The sequence below is a fragment of the Danio rerio genome, chromosome 13, assembly GCF_052040795.2.
Source record: "Danio rerio strain M-AB ecotype USA chromosome 13, GRCz13ab, whole genome shotgun sequence".
Taxonomy (NCBI): Eukaryota; Metazoa; Chordata; class Actinopteri; order Cypriniformes; family Danionidae; genus Danio; species Danio rerio.
In genome coordinates this window covers 27,101,443-27,116,032 of record NC_141033.1, presented here as the reverse complement: position 1 = coordinate 27,116,032, position 14,590 = coordinate 27,101,443, and the positions used below count along the sequence as shown (strand labels likewise).

Sequence of the window (14,590 nt, the reverse complement as noted above, 5' to 3'; positions counted from 1 at the left end):
GCAGTACAGGTGAATTGGGTAGGCTAAATTGTCCATAGTGTATGAGTGTGAATGAGTGTGTATGGATGTTTCCCAGAGATGGGTTGCAGCTGGAAGGGCATCCGCTGCGTAAAACATATGCTGGATAAGTTGGCGGTTCATTCTGCAGTGGAAACCCTGGATTGATAAAGGGACTAAGCTGACAAGGAAAAAAAAATCTTTCCATTAAACAGAAATTGGGGGGGGAAATAAACATAAGGGCTAATAATTCTGACTTCCCTTTATTAATTTAAAAGCAGGGACTGCAAATTGATTTACATATCATATACATGGAGACTGTACTGATTTTATTTTTGACGTATGAATGGGCACTTCCATTAGAATATTTTTGGCTCAAGACTTCTGGTCTCAATCACTACTATTGATTTTTAGAAATTAAAAACAGCTTGTAATGCTGCTTGATGTTGCACACATTCATTCATTTATTCATTCCTTTTCTTTTCGGCTTCCCCTTTATTCGTCAGGGTCTGCCACAGCAGAATGAACCACCAACTTATTCAGCATATTTATTTTACGCAGCAGATGCCCTTCCAGCGGCAACCCAGTAATGGGAAACATCCACACACAATTATTCACACACATACACTACGGCAATTTAGCTTACCCAATTCATCTATAGTGCATGTCTTTGGACTGTGGGGGGAAACTAGTGCACCTGAAGGAAACCCACATAAACATGCAAACTCCACACAGAAATGCCAACTGACCCAGCCTAATGACCTTCTTGGTGTGAGGCGACATCGCTACCCACTGCGCCACCGCACTGCCTGTTGCAAACATTTTCTTAAATTCTACTTTTTATGTATAGTCAAGAACAAACTTGTTTGTAGAGCAAGTAGTTTGACCCATTTCTGATGTTTGTTATTACTAGTCATTTCTCCTGAATCGAAGTTCTAAAGCAATTGCAAAAACAAGTGCATTTCTGCATTTCAGAATAATGTCAATATTGATATCAATCAAGCTAAACATTGTGACAAACAGTAGACTTTTTGTAAGTGAAAAGGCAAATTAGGAATAATTTTACTCCCATTGTGTGCATAATTTGTAATCATGTTATAAAAAGTGAATGTAATTGATTAAGCATTTTAAACAATGTAATGTCATTACACTATTTTAATCTGATCATGTAATTTCGATGACCTGTAATCAGTTTCTACCCAGAAATCCAGATTATATATAATCTGTTACTAACCTTTTTATAACACTCTGCTGATGATCTCAGAGTCATACATTTATGAGGCTTGTGGTAAAAAAGTCCCACATATTCAAAATAATGCAATAATTACAAAAACAATGCAATTATATTAATACTTGAAAATAAATGATTCAATTTATCTCACTCACTCAATTCAGTTTCACTCACAAACTGATCACACATACAGTATCAAGGCATATAGAATAGTCTACTCAAACAATACAATTCTGAAATGACTACTGAAATTATTATTTTGCAACATCATTGATTATAATAAGAGTTTTTTCAAATGTGTACTATCACATCATGAACCAACTTGTTTTGCCTGTGTAGGCAGATTTTGCCGTTCTCCAAAGATTTCTTTCTTTTAAATGTTTGTCCTATTATTACAAAAGGTCTGAAATGGCGCCTTATAATTTAAGGCTCTAAAAAATCTTGAGCTGAAGCATAAAGTCTTAAAATCATGGCATTAAATTAGGATAACACAGATATGGACAACATAAAATACATGGTCATGGTCAAATTTTGGATGAATAAACAAAAGTATGTCACTTAAAAAAAGTAAAACATGGATCAGTGTCTAAAAAAACTGCAAGAATAAAATATAAAGTCCTACATTTCAATATGTTCTACAAGTCCTACATGTTCTGTGTCTATATTTATATATTATTTTGTTTAACCCTTGTGCACTGTTCAAATTTACTACCCTTTTGTTATGTTATAGGGATGAAAACATCCCCTGAATTAAACTGCTGTAAAAATGCAAGTTCAAGTTTCTGCATACTTCTGTTAATCAATTTCAGTTCTGATCAAAACTACTAAAATGACAGGAATTTAACTCTTTAATTGCCAAATTCACAAATAATGTCACTGATTTGGTGAAAAAACACACACAATATGTCGTATTTTTAATATAAAAAGTAATAGTGACTGGATTTTTAAAAACCTTTTATCACAGTTTTGGACATGTGAATGATGAGTAACATTGGTTTTGATGCATTGTTAGATTTAAAATTTTTCTCCATAATTTATTGTTGGTATCTGTTTTGCCTTATTGACTTCTGTTATAGCCATATCATTCTTTTTATTTACCCCATGTTGTTCTGAGACTTGAGATGCATTTTCTCAGACACATCAAGGAAAGTGCATGAAGGTCACTCTCACACACTCAGACACGCACTTTAATTTGATGTTATACTCATATAAACATAACATATAACTTACATATAAAATCCAGAAACTAAGCTTTTTTTGCACAGGCCTATATAAATGGTTAATGGTGCCAACTGATCAACAGTAAAAATTACAAATGTTACCTCTTCCCAACAGGGAAACCAACAACAAAATTGCATGATTATATGGAGTCATGGTTTTATAATGTAAAAATGTGGTTATAATGAAAGCCAATGGGGAAAAACATTAGGAGGAAAAATGAAAATGAATAAAAATCAATGCATCAAAGGCAATGTTTTTTCACTTGTCCAAGACTTTGATAAAAGGTCAAAAAAATCCAGTCCAAAATCTTTTTTTTTGTATTGAAAATATGTCATATTTATACACATAAAAAATTCAAACCCTGTAATTTTCTAAGCAATTTTGTAGTTTTGATCAGGACTGAAGTTGATTAACAGATTTATTCAGCTAGATGAAACACAGAAACGGTTATGGCCAAACTAGGATACAAAATGAAAACATCCCCAACAGTACAAAAGGGTTAATACACATACTGAAGCACGCAAGAATTTAGTCTTTGTTGTTTAATTATGTGAGGGCATGAACTTCCTCACTTGATCACATTATGAACAATTTTTCAATTCAGAAAGCTGGCATCATGTCAAGCACACAGATATGAAAATAGTCCTTAATCAATTTAATTTCTTAATTTAATTATCAAATATTCCCTTTGTATAATTTACAGATAATTGTAAACAGGCTGTGCTTGTTGTTGGTAAAATAAATAATATAATGATTCACTGTAATTGGCCATTAAAGTAACATTTAAGTAATTAGTAACAGTAAATAATTGGAAACATTTAGAGAACACAGGAGACAACAGAAATGCAGTTAATAAGGTAATTATAACATGTATATTTACATTTAATAATTGTACAGATGAAAATAGAAGAAATCAATACAAAAATAACAGCAACAATATTTAGATTCTGTGACAAATTCCAGTTAGTGTAACAAAGCATAAACATAAAGAAAATTCCCATGGAAATCAATTTAATTACTGCTTAATTACCCTAGTTTAGATGCAGCTACAAACAGAATTTCTAGCAAAATAAAGAGCTACCCTGTTGAGTTAAGAACGAAGAAAACAATACTTGGTTTGTTTTCCAAAACAAAAAAATGCCTGGTCTCCTCTAATGTTTTGCTATCATCGTTTTGCAAAATTAAAAAAGCTAAAACTCTAATAGTAACTTTTTAATGACCTCATAAATTTGTTTAAAACCTAAATGTTTTGCTTTCCAATATGAAATAGCTTGTAAATACAGCCGTGGTCTTATTGCGTTATTGAAAACACAGTCTGATAGTAATTACCATCTTAAAACTTGATTAAATTTTCTCACCCCGTGCTATGAAAAAACAAAAAGTTGCTCCTTTGTATGGAGGCAGCTTACCAAGCGTAATCATGGTACAATTAAGAGTGTTTAAGTGTGGGCCCACACTGACTCAGACTGTGATAAGGTCTGTGTGACTGGCGTGCCTGGATACACATGTAGCCTGAGGCAGCAGAGAGAGGGAGAGGCAGACGCTCAGTGAGAGTCTGACTGTATGGGTCACGGACGCTCTGCTGGCCATGCAATCCATTGATCTCCAGCCTCTCTGCAGCCGTGGCACCAGTCCAATTAAAGTGTGAAGGCCTAAGGGAGCAAACAGGAGTGCTGGCATGCCATCACGAGCGCCTGAGTTTTAAATGAAAAGGAAGAGCTAGATTAAAGTTCCCGTTTGCATCGCTTTATAATTTAGATGTCAATAGACATTCAGGTCTATGAAACATTTAAAATGATGATGTGCGATTAGGGATTCCTCCTTATTTAGCAAATTGGCTCTTCGATGGAATTCGATTTTACAATCGAAAGTCTTTTTTTTTTTCAAATAGTGCACTTTCTATGCAAACTTTAAAGGGTCGTTCATAACGTTTTGGGACAGCGCACACATTTCTTTCATAAGGATGAAAGACCAAAATTCATGAAATCTGATCTTTCTGTTGCAGGCACCATTTCATGCTGGAACAGCATGATCTCCACTATAATTCAGAGTCATTGGAATGGATGGGGCTTTGACACGCAAACAAAAAATCTCTCTAAAGTAAATGTTTCTGCTCAAAGCCAACTGTGATTTGGAATCCCATTATCAAAGCCAACTGTGCTCCGGAGCCTGGACAGCTTGGAGAATCATGTTGTGTTATGTACTCTGAAGAGTCCTCCTCTGTGGAGTCTTTACTCAACTGAGACGACTGCTGCTAATTCACAGTGCAAAACAACAATAAAAAAACTCTGGACAATGATTTATCCCACCTCATTCACGCTTCATTTGTAATCTAAATATACAGTTGCAAAGAACGAGAAACAATTTTCTGCTGGCGCTTTGGATCAAGTGTAAAGATTTAAGAATGCCGGACTGCCTAAGATCAAATCCAAACGTTTTAGACTATTGTGCAGTTCACTTTCATTTCAGGTTTCATCTGATTTCAGTCTTAGGGATCAGCAGTATTTCAAGATTACACACAGGGTTTCTGCAAGATTCACCAAGTCAAATAAAGGACTTTTTAAGACCCTCAAGAACAAATTTTCAGACTTATATAGGGCTAAACGCAACAGATTTTTTAATGGCCCAGCAGATAGAAAAAAATAGGCTTTTCCCATCAAAAAACTAATTCTATTTAATTATTTCTCAGCCACACATTTTAATGCGTCAAAACTAACAGATAGGGGTATACATAATATTTTAATTCAACATTACTTAAGACGCAAAAAAAAAACATAATAAACTAAATGTTTAAACGACAGACTGAATATTCATTCATTCATTTATTTTCTTTTCGGCTTAGTCCCTTTATTAATCCAGGGTCGCCACAGCGGAATGAACCGCCGACTTATCCAGCACATGTTTTGCGGACAATTTAGCCTACCCAATTCACCTGTACCGCATGTCTTTGGACTGTGGAGGAAACCGGAGCACCCGGTGGAAACCCACTCGAACGCGCCACCACGTCGCCAGACTGGATATATTTATAAATAGAGATTTGCTAAAAGTTTCGTATTATTGGTAATTGGATGTCTTTGATCGTTTGGACAGCTTTACTTAAGATAAACAAGACAACATTTTAGTGAATGTAAGACTTTAAGGCCTAAAATTTTCTTTTTGAAATTTAAGACATTTTGAGACTTTTTAAGACCCTGCATACACCCTGTACTAAAACAACAGTGCTAGCATTTACAGTGAGGGAATGACATAAGATGTGGTAAAAAGCTTGTTGTTGTCTTAGAAATAAGTTATATTGATTACATAGTATATATATTGTTTACATAATGCTTTCAGCATATTCTAACAGCTTGTCACCCAGTGATAAGCACAGTGATTCGGCAAAATTAATGTTAAAGTAGGCAGCGTTCATCTGACAGGTCCATTTGCGATACCACCCTCCCAATGAATATTGGATAAGAAAAAATGGGCAAGCATCCAGCCCCAAATATACAACCTCATTGAAGCTCCAAGTGTTTTAACAAGATGTGTGGTCATGTGCAAGAAATAATGTTCCATGATTACCAGATTCAAAACTATGTAGTGCTAAAAACCGAGGTTCTGCCTAGCCAATGACAAGGAAAAAAGACAGCTAACGTTATACAAGGCCCGGGTAATCATCAACAAGCAAAATGACTGCATTCTGACAGTAAACTACACCAGAACTTACGGCAGGGTATGTGAACTTACAACTAGAGGTAAAGTTGGTTTTATATTTGCACATTCAGACTTTATTCTTAATAATATAATTTTATAAAAGCATTATTTGCAAACTCTAAATAGCGAAATCATATTAGCAGCCAATAACTATCAAAGTACAACATTGTTGACAGTCAAATAAACAGTGTTAATGTTGTTTTCAAGTCACACTAGCAGGTTATTTCATACTAAATATTCAAAGTTCCGTGGTAAACAATATAGGGAGTGTGTCACAAGTTGTCACTGAATGAATGTGTGAATATAAAACCAACTTTACCCTAATAACTTACACTTTCACATTTCATTCTTAGCATTCAGTGTCCGCAGTTTAATTAACCATGTTTATCTGTTTATGCTGAAATCATTGCTGCAATCAAAAACAAGTAATGTGTATGATTCAGCATATTGTGAACTGACCTGATATAACATGAGAACTGCAGAGTCCAGCATTTAAAATTAGGTCGTCACTTCATTCAGCTCCCTTTTAGCCAAAGACGTCTACAGTCGGCATTAAAAGCAGTGCGGTGTACAGTAAATTTGAAGTTTTCTAGTTTCGAACTTGGCATCCTACTGCACAACACGATATGTTTATGATTGCCACCGGTATCTTTTTGCAATTGGGAACCCGTGTGATGTCATGTGTGACATAAGTTGGTAAATTGTCTACTGGATAGCAAAGATCTAAAAATATGATGAGTTGTGTGTGAGGGACCCTCTTCCTAAAATGTAATAGGCCTTTATGAATATTCATCTTTCCATAAAAAAAAAAAACAATGCTGTGTAAAAAATATTATAAATGGGCCTATATATTTTTTAGAAAATATCAAATTTTTATTAAATAACAAATGGATTGTTTATATTTAATCAAGTTTATATAAACAATGGGTTTATTCGATCAGATTATTTATATTTGGAATCATTTTATGATAACCATTCAATTATTTTTATGATTATTTTAATTCTATTTTTTATAATTTACAGTTGAAGTCAGAAATATTTAACCCCCTGAATTATTAGTCAGAATTATTAGCCCCCCTAATATCTCATTTCTAATAACTGATTTATTTTATCTTTGTCATGATGACAATAAATAATATTTGATTAGATATTTTTCAAGACACTTCTATACAGCTTAAAGTGACATTTAAAGGCTTAACTAGGTTAATTAGGTTAACTAGATAGGTTAGGGTAATTAGGCAAGTTGTTGTATAATGATGGTTCGTTCTGTAGACTTTTGAAAACAAATATAGCTTAAAGGGCTAATAATTTTGACCTGATTAAAAAATATATATATACATTTCTAGCCGAAATAAAACAAATAAGACTCTCCAGAAGAAAAAATATTATCAGACATACTGTGAAAATGTCCTTGCGCTGTTAAACATCATTTGGCAAATATTAAAAAATAAATAAATAAATGAAAGGGGGGCTAATAATACTGATTTCAACTGTACATGTTGGCCTTAAATTGTTTAATACTTTAATTTTATCTAATTTTTAAGTGCTTAAATAAATTATTTTCAAGTTTTTAAGACTTAAGATCACACACAATACATTCAGCAATATGATTTATGAGTGTTAAAAAAGTTAGTTGGATTCCAGCAGATGCTGTGCCATTTTTGAAGAAGTTATGACTGATTATTTAACAAATATGTTAAGAAAAACATTCAAATTCTTTGTTGGTGCCATTTAACAAAAGTAATCCCACTGTATATATAAACGATGGCACATCAAATATTGTTTAAAACATTCTGTCAGCTGTGTAAGATTCAATAGTCCAACTTTATGTCTGTTGTTTACCATCTTAAGCACCTATTTTGAAAACTATTTTTCTTTTTTTCTGTAAAATGTTTGTAGGAATCTAAAAACACACGAGCATGTTGCGTTCTGCTCTTGCATTATGTAAAATGTGGTTCTGTATTCTATGTGACAGAATGATTCAAACAAAGTCCTGAACTCTGCAATGATTTTCTTCCATTTTTCCTCCCTGAAAAGTGCAGTTCCTCCCCTGCAACAAAAAGCTACTGTAATACTCAGTAGGGTTATCTGTCAGCCCCCCTTTCTTGCCCCCATAAATGCAGCTCTGCGGCCTGACTGTCTTTAACCCAGCTGATAACGCTTTAGCCTCCTCGTAAAGAATAGGTCTCTTTTAAGTGATCCATTAACGTCCTGTCCCCAAGAGTCTGCCTCAGTCTGCTGAAACAAACCAGGAAACCTTGAAGGAAAACAGGATGACAGACAAGCACCAAGATCAAAGACCCCCTTCGATTCCCCCCTCTCGTTCCCCAGACATCTCCAGGCCTCCTCCCTAATGTTTTCAATTAGGGCCTCTGAGAATGTTTCAAATCGTAACGTTATCAATTAGTCAGCAATCCCTGTGTTTGGTTCTAATGGCCTCGAGTTAGCAGCGAAGATTTAGTGCCTAAGAGGGAGATATCAGTACAGGAAAGAAAGGTTTTCATGTAGGGAATTTACGACTGTCTGCTTTACAGAGTTACGTTCTCCGTGGAGCTTTCGGGTCTATGGTGTCCAATTCATTCTGACTCCTTTAAATAAACTGTAATGATTTAAAGTAGCGCTGTACATTTGTCGGCGACAGGTCATAAACATTGCTATTATGGTTCTATGACTTGAGAAAACAATTAATTAGCCTTTTGCTCTTTAGGAGAAACATGCCAATAAAATAACTTAAGTTTTGAGCTAAACAAAACAGCTTCATGTGGCAACATACAAAACTTATTGGTATTTTTATGCTTTACTTTACATTGGTTACACTTTAATGATCCTCTTTATATATTTTGTCATTATTGCAGGCTAATTGTAGATTGTAAAGTAATAATTAATTAATATTTAAGTATTAAAGTATTAATTTAGAAATATGTGAATATACTTGCAAAGTAAATAGTCAACTGAAAGTTTAAGGACTATCAAAATTAAGTGTTGGCAAACATTGAGCAATGTAATTCAGGGTATATGCAGGATTCCTAAAGATAATTTTAATATCCTTTCAAAACTTTTTAAAAACCTTTTCAGAATATATTAAGACCTCATCGCTTGAACAACATTTCAGACATCGTAGAAACGCGATTAAGAATTTTAAATACCTTTTAAGGGCCTTCATTTTCTCATAATTGATTTATCAACTTTTAATACTTTTTAAGACCATGTGGACATATTTACAGTAAATAGAAAATTAAAAATGATCACCAAAATAAGTAACTTCAGCATTTGTTTAAACCATAAATAAAATGTTAGTAACACTAAATAAATTCTGTACATGGTGATATAATAAGGTCTTGTGTAGCAAAATGTGCAAGAAATAAAACATACTTTGCGACATTATTACCTTTAATCACCTTCAACCAGCCTTGGCAAATGAGTTCACAACAGTTTAGATGGCACTTTCCTGTCAAATTCTTAAAAATTAAGGCTATTTACTTGCATCAAGGGTTCCTTAAAGAACTTTTAAAAACTCAGTATACTATGAAACTTTACTTAAAAAAAAAAGCTTCTTTAGATCATTAAAATGTTCTCACTAAGAAAAAAAATCCTTTAATGAACAGTTTCCCTAGACAATTTTAGGGAGCCCAAAATTGTTCTATTATGGTATCAAGAACCATATTAATTTTGTTTTACCTGTATATGGTTTTATATCTTTCAAAGTGTTGACTTGCATTGTATAAACAAGAACCACATTTAAGCTAAAAATATTCTTTAAATGTTCAGCAGAAAAACTTGGGAGGCCCAAAGGCGAGTAAATTAATGAAGTTTCATTTTTGGATAAACAAAAAAATACCCCATATAACATTTCTCATAAAAATGATCCAAAATCGATCTGTTTTCCTATATATATAATACATATATAATATCTGTTCAATAATGCCAAAGTGTTTCCTTGTCAGCTCATATTAACTTTCATCTACTATTAGATCAGTATCTGCATTGTGCACTAACCCCAAGTGGTCTTCATGGGGTCCTGGCTTACCCGTTCATTCATTTCTGTGTCCTGCCCAGTGACGGCACTCCAGGCCTGGCTGTATTAGAAAGGTCAGGGGGCTCCAGCTGGCAGGCAGGGGCCACAGTGGGACCTGGAGACGGGTATTTCAGACGCCAGCATGGGGGAGACACTTTCACCTGACTGAGCGCTGGCCATGTGTTCAGCCCCACGCTGGCTCGGCCCGCAATTCAGCTCTGTGAAAAGAAGGAGATGCACAGAGTGGCCATTCTCTATAAATTATTGCTGTTATTCACTGTAAAGTCTATAGCAGAGGTGCCCAAACTTTTTTGTAGGAAGGGCCAAAAACCAAATAGCCTTGGGCCAAAGATGTACAAAAAATACCTTTTTTAAAATGGTAACATTTCAATAAAAACAGAAACAATAACATTTATAAAAGTGGATTTTTAAGCAGAATCTGCCTTTGCCTTGATTTGATCTGTCAGGTGACATTGTTTACATTTTTAATCAAATCTGATTAATTGACATGATTTCAAGTGTACACATTTAGATATTGCTTGATAGTAATAGCAGGTTTGGCATGCTGTCCCAGGAGAAACCCTGAGTTTGGAGATAATTAAGCTCAAGGCTCCTGTCTGGTCAATGAGCATGTGAGGGGGTAAAGGAGAAAAGGGGGAGATGGGGTGGATGGGGGGACTCTTCAAAAAACGAAGATGAGAGAGTAATGCTAGTCAGGCTTTTTATAATGAGTTTGGAAAGATCTGATTGGCTTACTAATAATTACAGATGAGACACCAGCTGTGATCAGTAATATGTGCTCCTCTCGAAATTAGTTTTTGAAACTTCACTTAAATTGAAACATTCAATTTCAGTTAGCTTTTTTGTAGCTCAACAATAAAACAAACAAATATTTATTCTCCCTCTTTTGACAGGCCAAATTAAAGGTTACTATGGGCCAACTTTGGCCCTTGGGCCCTAGTTTGGCCATCTCTGGTCTATAGCTTTCACAGAAGCTACCTGATCTGACCTATAGACCATTCTAAGGGATGTAAACAATAACAATAGTTTTGACCTATTTCCTGTTTTACATTTTAAATTTCCATAGCTTCTGAAAGTCCAAAAAGTTCCACATATTGATAAACAATGTTACAATAGCTGTTATAACACCAAGTTATGATTGAATCACCTCTTGTTAAAGATATGAAATAGTTTGACAACAAGGAGGAAACGTTCATGAGCCAATGGCATCACCACATTGAAGTGGTCTATAAACGAATCTTCCACTGGTGTGACCCAAGGGAGATGCTTTTGTTATTTGTTAAGAGGATTAAGATATTACCTGACAATATTTCAGGATTCATTTTTATCTAATGCACTGCAACTTATTTTCTGTTTTAGGTTAAAGTTGCTCTGAATAGTGCGAGTAAAATAAATTTGAGGCCAAACATTTAACAATGTGCTCAATCACCATTAAGTTTAAACAAAGAGTGATTCATTTAATTTAGCAATTAATTAGACACCATTAATAGTACATGAACCCCCGACAACTAACTGTAAAATATATCACATGTATATGCTTTAAAAACATCCCACAGTCTTTATAGTACACTTAAAAAGATCAGGAGTTTACATGTCAGCAAAGGAGCAGCCAAAGGACAAAAATGACACACAAAACTACTTGCTGTAATGGGTGACATTTAGTTCCTGGAAAACTCCAGTTAATCACCTGTCAGGAAAATGGTGAATAATGGCGCTCTTAAATGTTTTGCATTTCTTCCAACCAAAAAGACATAGTTTGAATAAATCGGAGATTACAGCCACAGAGCACAATTGACATTCCCCATATTTTAGGGACAAGTTGTGTGATAATTGTACCCACAGATCACATCTTTAACAGCGTCTATGAATTACGGGTGGAGTATGTCAGAAACTATGGCATTTTTTAAGGTGAAAGTAGGACACAATCACTCTTTTTTGCCAACATTACTGCAATATTAATTCAGATGAATTATGGAACACCCTAACTTACATATATTTTAAAATACCGTAGGGCAAAGCAGAATGAAATCATTTTCAGGTCAGGAAAATGTAAATGTAATAGAAAGCTTACTTTTATTATCTGATTTCATTAGATTGATTGCAACAGCAAAGTATATTTAACAAGTCGTTTCATATTCCATATCAATTAGGCACATGTCAGTTCTGAATTGAGTAATTACCTTAAAAAAAAAACAAATTCTTACCTCTTTAGCTGCCAAATGAGGAGTGCCCAGCCTGCCAGCTGTTATTCTCCTGCCAAAGTACAAAGAACCAAATGCTTAATGGGCCATTTTAGGCCTCCTGAAGTTGTATCTGTCATCCTCTTAAACAAAACATTATTTACTGGCTCTTTACGAGCTTATTTTAAAGAGATTTGTAGCACGCTTGTTTATACATCCTATTTTGTTCATGAAAATATTGAATTATGATACAAAATCTGACTTATTGGATGTAATAAAGTTTGACGCAATATTTAATAAAATATTCATTATGTCAGAGGAATTCCAGCAGCTATAAAATAACCATGTTAATGGTTAGAGAGAACGTAAAGTGTCCTTGTTGTGGTTCCTCGTAGTTATTTCTTCCTCCATGTGCAGCGCAATTGTATTTTACATTTTTAAAGATTCGCCGTCACTCTCCCTGTGAAACAGCTGGTGGAGTGTTATGGCTCTGTGGCACAGGTTTGTGTCCCATTAGAGGTTATAGGGCTCTATGAGTGTGTAAAACCATAAAACAGGTCACAGCTGAATGTATGAGTGTCCATTTTCACATTAGAGTAAGAGTGAACACATGTCCCGTTGTGCTGTTGTGGAGTCGGGTTTCATTTTCGAGGGCCTTCAGTACGTAGCGATTGAGACTCGCTGTAGATGGCAGAACTACCGCTGACCTCAAAGCTTCAGCCTGGCCAGCTCTCATGACTGTTTATTAAAACTGCATGATTCACGCGCTGCCAAAGAGCCTTTTTTCCCCTCGCTGGGAGAGTCTCGTTTATTATTATCAGGGCGGCCTAGTGTTGCTAAGGAGAGCAGGGGCTGATAGCCTGACATCAGCTTCTTCCAGCCGTACGGAGGTAATTGTTGTTTGACTTTTTCCAATACACAAGTGCATCACTTCACACGCAGATGTAACAGCTAATGTTCTAAGTGCTGGCACAATAATAATGTAATTCAAAACAGAAAAAAAGTGGTTTTATGAAAAAAATGGCATTTGCAGAGTGGAAAATGTGTTTAAATAAAAAGTACAGATCACAGTAAATAGCTATTAAATGGATTTAAGCGTTACCATATGTTTATGCATGTGTTTGTGGCAGGGAAGGTGTGTTTGTGTGTGTGCGCGTCTGTGTGTTTGTGAACAACAATAAATGTATAATTAGGCATTTTAAAAGAGCCTAATTAAGGGGACGTTAAAATGCAGGGTAGCCTGTAGGCATGGCTGTATTTTATTCATGCAGCGAGCTTTCGGTTACTGTCCAGCTTCACACAGCCAGCTACATTGTTGCCTTTATTTTGTCCTCCAGTTTTATGAACACAAATCTCGTAGTTTAAAGAATCTATTAATATTTTGTTAATCATCAGAACTCAAATTAGGATATTATTACATCAAATTTGAGAGACTTGAGTTTCTTTACTGAAAGTCTTTTCACTGAAAACTAGGGCAGACAGGGCGATTTGGCCTAAAATTAAAATCTTGGTTAATTGAATATTTGAACTCTTTTACAATTAATGAACGATTATGTTATTTATTTGTTTGACTTTTTTTGCCCTCATAGTTCACTGACAAGTTTTGTACAGTAAATATGCTTTCATGTTACAAGTGAGAGATTTTGAATAAAGAGTGCATTACTTGATTTTAAAATAATTAAAGAAAACACACACCATCTATGATAATTTATTGAACATCAATGTTGAACAACTAAAATTCAAACACACATTGGCTAAAACAAACAGTCACATTTTCATACAAAAAAGTAACAATAAATAACTTGCACTTTTGAAAACAAAATACATTATTTTCACTGTTTTTTATATTAAATGTCTTTTGCATATCCTGTAATAATGTTTTAAACAGTGTATTTCTTGCAATTTCTGTAAGCAAATGTTTTAATAGAAAAAATTATTTTGATGTAATGGAAAGTATGCTGTATCTGGCGCAGTTTCGTCAATCATCAATGTTGTGCAAAGTAACATTAAACACTGTAAAACCCAGCAGTCAACTTTATCAAATGAAATGAGTGTAGTTATTTCAAAATCGACAAAGTTAATTCTACTCATTTGAAAAGAGTTTTGAACTCAGTGTTGAATTAAATGAGTTAATTTAATAACTTATTACTTCAACTTAAATGTTCACAGTACTCATATAGATTATTTTTTTAACTCATTTTTGTAGCAATTGGTTTCCTCAAACAGTTTGAG

At 34.4% G+C, this 14,590-nt stretch overlaps 1 long non-coding RNA gene across 2 annotated transcripts in view; it reads right to left on the bottom strand.

Moving 5' to 3' along the window:
- The window catches only part of LOC141377184 (uncharacterized), a 44,835-nt gene that overhangs the window by 11,797 nt on the left and 18,448 nt on the right, over positions 1 to 14,590 (bottom strand). For both annotated transcript variants that reach the window (XR_015505971.1, XR_015505972.1), the window contains exons 2-3: positions 12,383 to 12,431; positions 10,170 to 10,375 (exon numbers count right to left, since the gene is read on the bottom strand). This is a non-coding gene — a long non-coding RNA (uncharacterized LOC141377184). The remainder of the gene's footprint in view (positions 1 to 10,169; positions 10,376 to 12,382; positions 12,432 to 14,590) is intronic.